The sequence below is a fragment of the Lepus europaeus genome, chromosome 7 (assembly GCF_033115175.1).
Source record: "Lepus europaeus isolate LE1 chromosome 7, mLepTim1.pri, whole genome shotgun sequence".
NCBI lineage: Eukaryota > Metazoa > Chordata > Mammalia > Lagomorpha > Leporidae > Lepus > Lepus europaeus.
In genome coordinates, this window is record NC_084833.1 from 86,009,442 (window position 1) to 86,023,853 (window position 14,412).

At 38.9% G+C, this 14,412-nt stretch overlaps 1 pseudogene; it reads right to left on the reverse strand.

The window, feature by feature from the left end:
* Positions 1-418: 418 nt before the first annotated feature.
* On the reverse strand, positions 419-14,128 carry LOC133763881 (heterogeneous nuclear ribonucleoprotein A1-like 3; annotated as a pseudogene).
* Between the last annotated feature and the right edge of the window lie 284 nt (positions 14,129-14,412).

Genomic DNA, 14,412 nt, shown 5'->3' on the forward strand with positions numbered 1-14,412 from the left:
GTTTTCTGTGACAATACATTATTTCTTCAAGGTTGATAATAATGCCTTTCTTTTATTTTTTAAAAATAAGATATTTACTCAGCATCATTATCAGACTATTATATCTAGCAATCAACAGCATGGGTACAAAAAGAGAAAAAAGAAATATAAAGAAAGAACTGCATTAAAACTCTTCATTGGAATGCTTTAAATCTTCCACAGAACAGAAACTAAAGTAACCTATTATACAGTTAGTCCCAAATACAGTCCTTGATTGTTTTTGCCCATACATATGAGTATTGTCCAATATATGTCTTCTTTGTAGCAGCTAGGCCATGCCACCACTGTGCTTGGCTGTGTTGACAAATCTGTTGTAACCTGTAGCTTTCCTGCCACATCTCAGGGTTTCCTCTCCTACTGTTTTATTTCCTGGAAGTTATTAAAACCTGCCACTGAAATAGCTACTGCTGCTGTTAGAATCACCATAGCCACCTTGATTTGGAGGTTTGGCAAAATATTGGTCACTACCACCACAGAGGCCAGAGCTTCTGCCTCTAAAATTTTATCCCTTCCTGAGTACAAAATTTGAATTTTGTAATTGTTCTCACTGCCAAAATCATTGTAGCTTCCACCACTTCCAAACTAACTTCCATCATTACCAAATCCATTGTAACCATCCCCATTGCCACCGTAAGCACCACCACCTCAGCTGCACCAAAGCCCCCACGACCATTTAAGTTTCATCCACAACCAAGGTTATCATAGCCACAACCTGTCCCCCGACCCCATGACCAAAGTTTCCAGAACTATTTCGACCTCTAGAGGTGGATGAAGCACTGGCCATCTCCTGCTTCAATAGAGCCTTCCTTACTTCACAGTTGTGACCATTCGCAGAATGGCATTTCTGAATGACGATCTTATCCAGAATCACGGTCGTCAAAGGCACAAAAGCAGAACCCTTCTTCTTGCCACTGCCTCATTCAGTCATGATCTCAATCACTTCAATTTACCCATACTGTTTAAAATCGTCTCGTAGATGATGCTCTTCGGTGTCTTCATTAATGCCACCAACCAAGATCTTTTTCAGCTTGATGGGCACCTGATCTTTGGGAATCTTGTCTTGAGGCAGCCCTCTTTCGCTCCACAACTCTTCCACCTACATTGTGTGGCTTTGCATTCATGGCTGCATCCACCTGTTCCACAGTGGCATAGGTGACGAACCAAAGCCCCTGGAACACTTGGTGTTCAGGTCTCTTGTTACCACACAGTATTTGAGTGTTCCTTATTGCTCCAGATGGCTGCTCAGGTTCTCATTCTGTTGTTGCAAAGCTCAGCTCTCTGATGAAGAGCTTCCAAGGCTCTTCCAGCTCTTCAGTAAGGTTTTGACTTGGACATGAAGGTGGTGGGAAGAGAGAATTTGACAGTGCTTCCTAGGCAGCATCCACTGCTTTGGTAATGATGGAAGCTAGTTTGGAGGTAATGCCTTTTTTACATTCCTGATTTTAATTCTGGATTCTCAGAGTCCAGAATAGTAGGTCAGTTCTTTCTGAGTGACCACTGCTTTAAGAAAACAGTGATGGGCAGTGTGAATGTCTCTGGTTTCTTCGCAGGCTCTTTCTAGTGTGGATTCTTTCTTAGAAATAAGTGGTGTGAGAGCTCTCATGGCCTCTGGTATTCTCAGCATGCTGTGTCTAGGGAGCCTCTACTGATGAATAGCACTCAGTGAATTGAAGGTAGTCCTTGACCTCTTCAGCACTCAGCTGCAATTTATCCTCTGCAAAATAGAGACAAAGTAGAAAAAAAAACTTTCTGGTGACCTGCTCCTCAGTCAGATACAATGTGCTGTGTTCTTGGTTGTAGCCACTTGAAAGGGGGCGGGGCGGGCTTTGCTTCAGATTTCTGACACATTCTCATTGTTCTCAAAAGTTTCAGCAGATCTTCTTGAATAAATGTATCTTTATTTTCTGTGTGCTCTTAGATTAATTCCAGGGACAATAATTTACCTGGATAGCATTTAGGCATCAATAACCTGTTTTAATATCTGCAAAAGGGTTGTCTTATTTTAAATTGTTCAGAAATAAAAGTACATACACATAAAATATTTTTATCATTTATATTTGTTTCATGGGGAAATATTGTCCATTCAGTTCTCCGTGATGTCATTACAGAAGTAGAACTCACTTATATGAAGTTATTTTTTCTTAGTGTATTTTTGTGTAACTGAAATAGTTGTAGGCTGCAGAGAAGAATATACACATTTAAAAATTAAGACATATCTATGAATAAATAATCTATCCTTACACAGCATAAACATTATGTTAGTAAGCTCTGTTACTGCCACTGAAATACTTGAGGAAAGATACCTACGAAGGAAGGAGGTTTATTTTTGGCCCATGGTTTGTAGGCTTACAGTCCAATTAATATTAGCTCAATTAATCTAACATCTGATGAAGATGGAGGTTGGCAATGGCAGAGTATGTGTAGAGGCTCAGTCACATGGAAACCTAGGAAACAGAAAGAGGTATGATGAAGTCTCTCCCTATAATCATGATTTATTCTTGGGGCTTTTCTCTGGCAACGTAATCCATTCACTCCCCAAAAGAATTTCAGGCACCCTAATTGGATTAATTTGACATCATTAACATTAATCCCTTAACTGTTTATATAGAATTTTGAGAGTTAAATCTCTGAATAAGTTGGGTAGCCAAAACTTGTTTAACACATAGCATTATGTTCTTGGCTCCAAAAACAAATGTCTTCTTTACATATAATATATAATCAATTCATCTCCAGTAGTGTTAAAATCTTAACCCAGATCAACAATAATTTAAACATCCAAATTCTCACCTGAGACTCAAGGCAAAATCCTTCTATTGTGAGCTCCATACAATCAAAACTAAGTTTTAAACTTCTAAGATACAATGGCAACACAGGGCATATATTTACATTTCAGAAGTGGAGAGACAGAGAAATAGAAAGGAATAGAGACTAAAGTATGACCAGAAACCCATGGGTCAGACATTAAATCCTAAAACTTTAGGTCCAGAAGCATAATAGCCCCTATGGCTTTGCTGGTCAGAGCTCATACTTCAGTTCCCATAGGTTGGAGTTTCCTCTCTGCAACGCCTCTATGCATTTCTTTAGTGGGGACTCTCACAAACTGAACCCATTTCTAGTTGACATTGCCTAGTCCAGGCTTTTGGCAGTGGCTCCAGCCCAACAGCGGGTTCTTTCTTGGGCCCCCAGGTTATCAGCAATGTCAACTGCATTACAGTTGGAGTTCTCCAAGTCTGTGTGGCTCACTTGGTTTCTGACCAAATAGTATTCTCTTAGGCTGAATTGTGGTATCTGCAGCTTTCCCAGGCTTGCTTGGAGACACTACTGTAGTTTTCTCACCGGGTACCTTAAATGGCTAGTATCCCTTTCTTGAGTCTCCACTGTGGCTTTATCCACTGCCTAACTAGGCACAATCTCATCAAGCACTCTGTGCAGAAATGCAAACCATGTGGTGTGACTCTGTCAGGTTTCACAGGATTTCCTTTGAAATCTCTCTGGAGCCCAACACAGCCCCATAAATTTTGTATTCTGCACACCTGTGAAGCCAGCATCATGCAGTTGCTGCCAAGATCTACCCCAGCAGGAACCACACCTGGGCCTCCTTGAAACCTGATTGCAGCAGCCATAGGGAACTTTGCCAGCAAGCCAGAATCCAGAGCCAACTGTAATTAGACAAGAGGTCCTCAGGTTCATTCTTTAAATGTTTCTGTCTCAAAAAATCTTTAATACAGCTACAGATTTCTAGGCCACTATTGGGACTAGGATAACAATTGCTCCTGGAAAACTCTGCAATGCCTCTAAATTTGAACCCATTGCTTTGCTCAGTAACACATGGCTCCCTTTTCTTTCCTCCTTTCTTTTTTAAAAGATTTGTTTGTTTATATGAAAGAGTTAGAGAGAGGAAGAGACAGAGAGATCTTCCATCTACTAGTTCACTCCCCAAGATGACTGTAAAAACCACAGCTGAGGCAGGCTGAAACCAGAAGTCAGGATCTTTATATGGGTCTCCCATATGGGTGGTGAGGGCCCAAATAACTATGCCATCTTCTGATGCTTTTCCCAGGCACATTATAAATGGCTCCTTTTTACCTGTACTCTTATCTATACCTCCCATGCCCTTTTTAACAAGCTTTTTCTCCACCATACTCTGAACAGAACATGCTTTTTCTTTGTTCCTTATCTGGACAGACTGAGAATTTTCCCCATCTTATGATCTGCTCCTTCTTGTCTGATTCTCACTGTAAAATTACCAATAGAAGGCTATAATATTCATGCTGTTGCCTGAACAGTCTAGGGCCTTGAAATTTCCTCTGCCTAACAAACTGGTTCACCATCTTTAAGTTCAGCCTCTCACAGTGCAAGGAGAGGGACACAGTACAGTCACATTTATTGCAATGGTATAACAAGAGGCAGACCTTCAGTCCATTCTCAACATAATCTTCCTTTCAGTCAGAAAACTTAGCAGCATGGTTTTACCATCCACACATCACCGTGGTTATTTAAACCCCCATCGAACTGCCTGAAATGCTCAACAATTTGGGTTTTTTCAAACTTTCACATCCTATTGTAGTAAGCCAATTGCAAACACTGCCTCACAACTTTAAACACAGTTAATAGTAGTGACAATCCCACTCTTGGTACCAATTTTCTGTATTACTCAGACTTTTGTTACTTCAACTAAAATACCTGAGAGAAGGTTCTTCTGAAGGGAGATTATTTCAGCTCATAAATCATATGTTCATAGTCCCATGATCATGCAGCCCCATTTGCCTAGCAACTGGTAAGGGTAAAAGCTAGCAATGGTGGAGCATGTGTAGAGGAAAAATTATGTGCAAGTTAGGAAGCAGAGAGAGAGAGAAAAAACATGCTCTTCTTTGTGTTGCCTTCTAATCCAATCAATCGCTTCCTAAAAGGCTTATGCCTATATAACACAATCGACTTAACTCTCTACCTTTAACTAATTAACCATTAACATAATTTGTCTGCATTTGTTGAGGTGTCTAAATCTTGTTCAAGCCATACTAGACACCCACATACCCAAAAAAGCATAAAATTGTTCCCAATCACTTTAACTTTCAAATAAAAAACATATATTTTATATATAATTATATATAATTATTACTCCTTGGTAAACTACTTTATATTAAATTGTACAATAATTTTTCAGAACTTACTATACATAACTAAATCACTAAACCCTTTTTAAATATGTAGTGGTCCATCCCAGTGTCTATTATTGTATTATCAGTCAATTTATTCATTCTTGTGGTAACAGATTTTAAGAAGAAGGGATAGAAATATAGGTCATGCAAGGGATTGGCTTTTGACTTTTTAAAGCTAGGATGATAAGTAAGATTGCTTTCCTTTCTAGTGCTAAGTTGGTCTAAGAAAATAAACTTTTTATATGTAAGAGAATTGACAATTGATGTCATTCATATCCAAAGTATACATCCTTGAATGTAACTAAAGTCAAACATTAATTACCTTTTAAATGACGTGTGTCTGAAAGATGGTGTAGTCTTTAGTTTTCGCTTCAATTAACTCAAGTTGACTTTAATTACTTGGAGTCAAAGGATACTGACTGATTAATATGCATAGCAAATGCTGACCAATCATTTAGTCTGAAAACACATTCCACAAGGGTTTTATAAACTTCCAATTAACATGTAATAAGTGTGTACACTTACGGCATACAGTGTGATATTTTAAGATGGTTATATGGTATGTACTGATAATCTCATAGTAACTAGCATTCATCAGAAAGTTCTTGAAATTAAGGGGGAGTGGAGATTCTAGCCTTGAGTAAGTGTGAGTTCCAGGATTAATCTGGTAAACTGTATGATTAACCTTGGACTCAAAGCATTACAAGAACTGAAAGAAATAGGAGAAATTTAAGAATTTTAGGAGGTAAAAAGTTAATGAAAACCAAATATTTCCTATTAAAAATGTAGTTCTTTTAGTTAATAAAATATTTATAAACTAGAAATCCTTTTCACATATGCTTAAATCTATGGAATAAAAATCAAGTGAATATCTTACAAAGCTACTATAAAGGGGATGGCACTGTGACGGAGCAGTTTAAAGCTCCGGCTCAGTTCTGGCATCCCATGTGGGCACCAGTTCAAGTCGCCGCTGCTCACTTTCCAATCCAGCTCTCTGCTATGGCCTGGGAAAGCAGTAGAAGATGGCCCAAGTCCTTGGGCTCCTGCACCTGCATGGGAGACCTGGAAGAAGCTCCTGGCTTTGGGTCAGCCCAGGTCCAGCTGTTGTGGCCATCTGGGGAGTGAACCAGTGGTTCATATACTTGGGTCTGACCCCCAAGTTGGAAATCTGGATGAAGTTTCAAGCACTCCTGATTTTGGCTTGGATGAACCCTAGATGTTATGGTCATTTTGGGAATCAGCCAGCAGGTGGAAGATCTCTGCTTCTGTCTCTCTCATAGCAACCCTCCCTTTTCCTCCCCTCTTCTCTCTTCCCCTAATCTAAATGTTTCAGAAAAGCATTAAGTGAAATAATTGATTAAATAAAATTTAATTGCAGATTGTTGGGAGATTAAAAAAGCCAAAGACTATACTTTAATATTGAGGAAAATATTTTGGGAGATTTTTTTCTACATTATAGAAGTTTTGTTTTTGTCATATTATGAATTTATTTTCTTTTGGCTTTCTAACACATATCTACTATGTTAAATGTAGAGATCAGAGGAAATGGTAGTTTTGAACTTAGACTTGTGTCAGAGATTTGAAAGGGAGGAAAATTGTCTTATTCTCAGTGTGTTGCAGATTGTCTGTAATAATCTTGGAAAATTTACAAATCGAATGACAGTTGAAGGCTAAGAGTATGGCAACTTTGCCAACTTGAACATATGCCTGCTGTACTAAAATTTGAGCAGTTCTAAGAATTATTGTAATGAGAGTACATTCATTTACCATTGGTAAGCATGCACCAAGAGCAGTACTTGACCCAAGATAATTTTTTTTTCCCAGTAAGTTAAGCTGGAACTGTACCATACAGGAATTTTTTCCCTCAAGCATAATAAGGCACTTGAATGAATCATTTTGAATGAATCATATTTAATTTTAGGTTTCAAGTTTACTCAATATTCATCTGTGACATCCTTTACATAAAAAACCAAGAGTAAAAGTACTTGAAGCTTATAATTTTGATGTTTTGAATGATAGCTCATGTTTTTGTTTTTGGTATACATACTTCTTTAACACTGATCTATATTTAGTAACATATTTTGCAACTGAGTGGTCAAATGTATAAAACAATTCATAGACTAGATCATTCTAAATGGTCATCTCCTATTGAGTTCAAAGCAAATATTTTAAGGCTTGGTCCCCATTAATACATTTTTTCATCCAGTATGAATTATGTAAGGACTTTATCAAGTTCAACTTTTCCTTGATGACATTAATAATGGCAGTCTTCAACAAGTAAAATGTAGGAAGACAACAGTTCTACTATGGTTTGTGGTGACTTAAACCTATGATTACAGAGTGGATTAAATTTATGTCTTTATAAAAATTCAAGAGGAAAAAGAAAAGGAAGTAGGAGGACTGAGGGAGGAAGAGAAGTGTGGTTAACTTCTTAGAACTATGCCCATGAAATACATGAAATCTGTTCTCTTTATATTAATAGAAATTTTTAAATTTATTTTTATTAGACAGGCAAAGTTAGACAGTGAGAGAGAGAGACAGAGAAAGGTCTTCCTTCCATGGATTCACCCCCCAAAAGCCCACTACAGCCGGCACTGTGCCGATCTGAAGCCAGGAGTCAGGTGCTTCCTCCTGATCTCCACGCAGGTGCAGGGCCCAAGCACTTGGGCCATCCTCCACTGCCTTCCGGGCCATTGCAGTGAGCTGGACCGGAAGAGGAGCAACTGTGACTAGAACCCGGTGCTCATATGGGATGCCAGCACCGCAGGCAGAGGATTAACCAAGCAGAGGATTAACCAAGTGAGCCACGTCGTGGGCCCTAATAGAATTTTTTAAATAGATAAAAAATAGCAATCTTTGGTAAAGTCACGGAGATGCAGAATTAAGAAAATAGAAAGCATGCCTTAAAATGCATATTTAATTATTGAGTCTATAAGAAGTGGAAGTGTGGTAGAAGGGGATAGGTTCTATATTAGAAATTAAGTATTAGAATACTGATTACATCATGTAAAATTGGACAAATCACTTGTCTCCCAGTGCCATATTTTTCACGGACTGTTTTTGAAGAGTATGACTACAAACATGTAAATTAAATTCTGTGAAAGAAAGTTTGAAAATGCTACAGATTTACATGGTGTAAATAAAGGTTAGTGTGATACTCAAGTGTAATACTAAAATGTCTTTTTCATAAGTAATGAATCAGTAAGTGTACTCAAGGGATTCTAGAGCTTTGAAAAACATGAAGAAGGCAGCATTTTACATAGTAAGAGAAAAGGAAACCAAATTAATCAATGAAAATAAAAAAAATCACAGAAAAATATTTGTAAAAACAAAACATTATTTTTAGCTACAGAAATTATAAATTCCAAATTTCTTTAAGTGGCAAAACCAGTAGTTGACACAATTAAATGCATCACCTTGAAAACTCTGTAGAGTGCTATTCAGGTGTATCTTTGAGGTTGGGCTTCTCTACTTCACATCTACTTTTTTGTTCAGATTCCCATCATATCTCAGAGCATTCTTGTTAAATTTTCCATTTCAGTCATTATCAATATGTTTCCCCAAATTATCTTTAAATAAAAATTTGAGAATATGCCCATTTTAATTTACAGAACTCTTCATTTGCATGCTGCCTTGATTTTAAAAATCATTAAAAATCCCCCTTCTTTGCACACTAAATGCAGCCATAAACTCTCTCTCATCAATTCTTACATGCATCTAACTTCCTCTTTAACTTTCACTTTACACAAATTTGTCAGTATTGCTATTTTCATCTGTAACTTGGGATCAAGTTTTTCTAGAATGCCTTCCTCCCCTTTTCACTCCTGACAAATTTGTGCTCATTCTTTAAGACCCAACTCAAATAGCCCATCCTCAGAGAAACATTCTCCAACTCTAGAACCCTTGTTTTTCTCTATGTCAGTGCTATCATCGCATTTTCTCTGTTGTGGGGGTAATTATTTTGCTATGATTATTTTTTGCTAAGTTGCAAGTCTCTGTTTACAAACAGTTTTATAATATTTTTGTACACTTAAATCCTTAGTGTGTGGATGCACAGATATGTAGACAGAAAAAGAGGAATATGGTAGTCTTAGGACCAAAGAATCAGTCCCATTATCAGTTCAGTTCTCTTGTTTCTCTATTTCCTATACAATATATCTATTCTGCCCTTACTTCGGTTCTTTCTTGACTAAAGTAACTATCTCTTGTGCATCTCCCATGAAGTAGGGACAACTCAGTACATTTCTTCTCTATCCTTATAGAGAAGACCTGGGTAAATCCAGGGGGTCTTAGGCGGGAAATATTTGAAACCAAACCACAGTGTTAGTTCAAGGAATACTTAAAGATGCTACCTGTTGCTATTAGAATTAGGTCTTTTTTCTCAGTTACCGGCAATTAAAAATATAGTGCTATTATTCATAATAGAATACTCCGTTGGTGTAGTAACAATTTTATCTTGACTGAGTGTGATGTATGAATATTACCAGACTTCCCAACACTCCTGAATGGGCATGTCCAGAAATGACACTCTTTCAAGAATGTCACCTTAATAATGCCAGAGTGTATCTGCTAACTACAAATCGCTGCTTTTCAGAAGTACATTACTTTTAAACCAGTGGGAAAGAATTCTTGCTTTAAATATTTCTCATGCTCATTCTAGTTTACTCTAGTTCCTGGACTGAGGCCAATGCTTAATTCTAGCCTCCTACAAATACGAACAAGTGAGTGACAGAAAACAAATTATTGAAGTCTCCTGCCTATAAGCCAATGCAGTCAAAATGTTAACAAGGAACTCTGATTCCATAAATAAGAGTTTCCTTACCGGCAGTAAAATTTCTAGAAACTCCTGCTGTGTAAGCTAGAAGGCTTCAAGCTGAGCTCTTTTTTTTTTAGTGGCAAGTTGCCCTTAGATAAATTACACTGATGACTAAGTGAAATGCAGGTAATGTGAGACCAGAGTATAGCTAACATTCTTCACGTCATGCACCATTATCAGACTCAATGAAGCAAGCCTTTGGAGATCAAAGAATAAACCTTGTCCTCACTGCTTTCTGCTGTGCTCAAAATTTTAACTGCTTGGTTAGTCTATTTTTAACTTATTTAAATGGAGACAACTGCTTACTGGCTCACAGGGTGCCGAGCTGAGAAACTACGGCATGGTTTATGTGGTCCTATCGTTTAAGCACCCAATGCCCTAGATTTTCCAAGCCAGGCCCTTTTTTAGGAGTTCCAGGTTTAAGATCTGATTTGCATGCTCCAGTTCCAGTGTACATTAATTTAAAACCAATCATTTGGAGATAGAATTCATATTAGGGGTGATGCTAGATTAAAAGACCTGAGTAACAGTTGGAATGTAGAATAAATGTCATAGACCATAAACCCCTATACTAGATTCTTGACTTGAAAGGAGCATGATAAATTTTTAATAAAAGCCAGTACACTAGACAATACTGCATATTATGTATTAATTATGGAGTTATAATGGTATTAAGATACTGTGGTTGACTGCTTTGCTACTTATCTATCCTTAAGCTTTGTGTGTTGAGAAACCACCTCAGAGCTGAAAACTGCCCTCTGTAGAAGAAAAGGCCAGATTTAAAAAAAAAAAAAATGCAGCAGCAGCTGCAGATCCCTCCATAATGACTGCATCACTGAAAATCCACTAGAAAAGAAATTAGGAGACTTAATTTCAGGAAGAAGTTTGCAAATGGGGGACCTGCAGCCTTTGGTATAAAAGGAAACTATGCTCTGAAGAAACAGAGAGGCTCTGTCTCACACAGAGAAATTTCTCACCCACATTCCTACTACTACCCATTGCTATGCAAATGAAAGATACAAGCTTTCTGGAAAGCATCCAGTCTTGACTCATAGACTTTTAAAAGTGACTTCAGGTCACAGTTCATTGGGCAGGTCCAGGTAGTGAAATGGGACTTTTCAGAGGCTGATTAACTCATCAGTTACAGGAGGAATATGTCTGGGTCAGGACCACAATCACAGAGTGCAAATGAATCTTCTGGTCAACGAATGGCTGCTCAGTTCCCTTTGGAATTTTAGGACTATAGCTCTACTCAGGAGGTTCAGCTTTCTCATAGTAGACAGTAGGTAAAGATTTATATTGGTGGAACTTAAGGAGGAGAGAGCCATGTGGGCAAGATCCCTAGGGCAACTGACTGTGATTCTATGTGGTACATCACTACAGTGATGCTGCCACTCTTATTGTTGCTGCACACAAGCATTCAGTCCACCTGTGGTGTAAACAATTAGCCTCAAAGGGGAGTTGCTCAAAGGAAGGATTTATTTACCTGTGGCAACTAAAGGTGACAGTGGGAAGATGTAGTTCCTGAAAAGAACCTGCCTCCTGAGAAGTAATTTGACATTGAAGGTTAGAGGAGTGTCCAAGGGACAAATTTAAAGAGAGGAAGGCCCCTCCTACTCATACACATAAGCACTTGAGAGTTTTCTGTTTCTTCCCCCCATGTGGAGAAGTTAGTATTTTAATGAAGAAAGTACATCTTAGGTCACAATGATCTGTTTCAAACTACTTTCTTGCCCCCTCAACTGCTCCTGGTTTGTAGCAGTCTGATCCCATTCTAAGTACAATGCAGCAAGATAAGCTCTTCTGGAGCAATCTCTGAAAAGCAAGCTTGAGAGAGTTCAGGTTCTCTGCTTGTGTTCCAGTGCCCCCTCCTGCCATTTTTGTCTAAAGTTCACATTCTTTCTTAAGTTATCTGGCATTCTGTTTTGATAATGGCAAAAGTCCCACCTTGCACCAAACTTAAAATATCTAGTGCCTTTTATTTTAAAAAGCAGGTGTTTTCTTATGTGCATTGTTTCTATGTTTATGACTGGAATGGTCTGTCTACTGTTGCTGAGAACTTATCTGGAAAAATTGATTAATGTTGTTTCTATGAGTTTTTTTTACTTTTTAAACTAACTTAACTAATAAAGAGGGCAGCTAGATGATCCTACCAGTAAGAGAGAGATGTCCTCATCTGGTTTTGGAGTATGTGTCATTGTCTGTTTATTTAGTTCCCATACCACTGACCAATGCCCTAGCAACCTGGGGGGCAGTGGAGCATCCAGGGCCACAGGTTTACACTACCCAGTCATTGTGTTTTGCTGGGGGCCACCTAGTATATGTCCGGTCAGCCCTTCTAGTCAGTGGATAACAGGGATAGTCATAGATTTATGACATTATAGATATACAGAGACACTCTGTGCATATATGGACAGATCTGTGAAACTTTGTCCTTAATGTGGTTCTTTGTTTCTAGCAGGGAGGACCAATTGACTCAGCTTTCATACCATGGGATTATACATTTATTTCAGATCTCTATGAATCTTTTGCTAACTCTTTCACCACTGATTTTGGGACTATTTTGAAGCTTTTTCCCCTCTTTGTGGTGTTAGCACATACAAAGAATCCATTGGCTTGAAATGTCCCCAAATAATAAGTCTTAATCAGTAGCCGCTGAGGAACTCTTGACTAATTTGTGGTAAGTAGGGAAGTATAGTTCCTGAAAAGAAACTGCCCAAGGGTGAGCTTTTGGTGCAGTGATTAAGTCAACACTTGGGACCCCAGAATCCCACAGTGGAGGGTCTGGGTTTGAGTCCTGGGTCTGGTACCTATTTCACTTTCTTGCCAGTGTGCACTCCAGACGACAACAAGTTTTGGTTAACATGGTTGGGGTTCTGGCACTTAAGTGGGAGACTGGAATTGAGTTCTGACTGACTCAACACTGGCTGTTGTGAGCATTTCTAGACCTCCTCCTTCAACAGGGATTACACCAGTAGGTTGGTCAAGAGTAGTTTAAACATCAGGTGCCCAGAGTGGTTTCCTGGGAGGAGTGCACCCTATGAGACAGAGGGAGAGATAACATAGCTTCCTGTGATTTTTGTCACTGTGTGAGGAAGTTTATAACCTAGGCGAGGGACCTGGAGACTTCCCTCGGAAAAATGTGAGTCCCTTTCCCTTGGAATGTTATGACCTCAGATCCAATTTTGAAGTATGGCCGGAGTCCAGTCAGAAATGTGAGGTCTTACACCATTTAGGACTCTGAATCCCACCAAGCTTGGTGGGGTATCCCATGCCAGTTTCAACTGCAGAGAGCACTCTTTTAATACAATGTCTCTAGGGGTATATTCCCATATTGCGTTTAGTAGGTGCCAGTTGTGCCATGATTGCTTCTTGCTCTGTGTGTCATACATTTACATATATCTAGGGCTTGTGTAAGTGCTGATATCTGCTATGTGGATACCCTGGATTTATTTGTTTGTTTTTCCCATAGCTACTCTTTTGGTTGTAGGTTACAGGATACATGGAAGTGATGTGGAATTTACTTTGTTGTGTGCACTCTTGTATGTCATGTCCTTTAAAATAAATATGTTCCAATTATGGGACATATCATATAAAACAGTTAATATTTGTCATTCTCAAATTGCTGCTTATTGGTTAGCTCTGTTACAGGGGGAGACCTGCATTAGGCCAGAAGCTGGGATCACACACATTATTGCATACTTTGCACTGTCACTTGTGGATCAGTGCAATTTATCTGCCATTCTTTGACGGTTGCCATGCCTGCATGTATCTGCCCAGGAAGCTTAGGTAAAATCCTTGAGTGCTGAAGGGATAGGCTGGATACCATTTTATCATCTGTCGGATATTATTAACTTCACAAGCACACCTGTATTCTTGGCAATTTTAATTTTACACTTGTCTGTTTGTGTCCACTTTGCTTATGAACCTTCAGTGCTGTGTCCTCTGTTGGTGGACCACAGTACCCATTCTGAGGGCAATCTCTTACTGATGCCCAGTGGTAGCAAATGGTGTGGGCTGAAATGAGGAACACTTTCATACTTGCATGGGGTTTCTGTAGGCTGTCATATATGGCCTGCCTCATTTCTTTTTCACAGATGTACTTTCCCACCATTATCTACTTCTTGATTTTCTATTTCCCTATCCAGAGTCAACCCTTTCTGGGTGGCCCAAGTATTAGTGCAGAGTATTAAAGGCTAGGTTCAGGCATGAGAGTCATCCATACAAGCTGGAACTGTTCCTGGCCACTCAAGTATTCCCTGAGCTCAACCCAAGTTGTATCTCTTTCAGGATGAAATAGTACTGCTGTGGTAGAGAAGGATTACTTAGCTGGACTTATCTCTGTGTCATGCCTGTGGTGGAATAAGGCCCTTTCTTTCCTAGACTGTCTGTGGCACT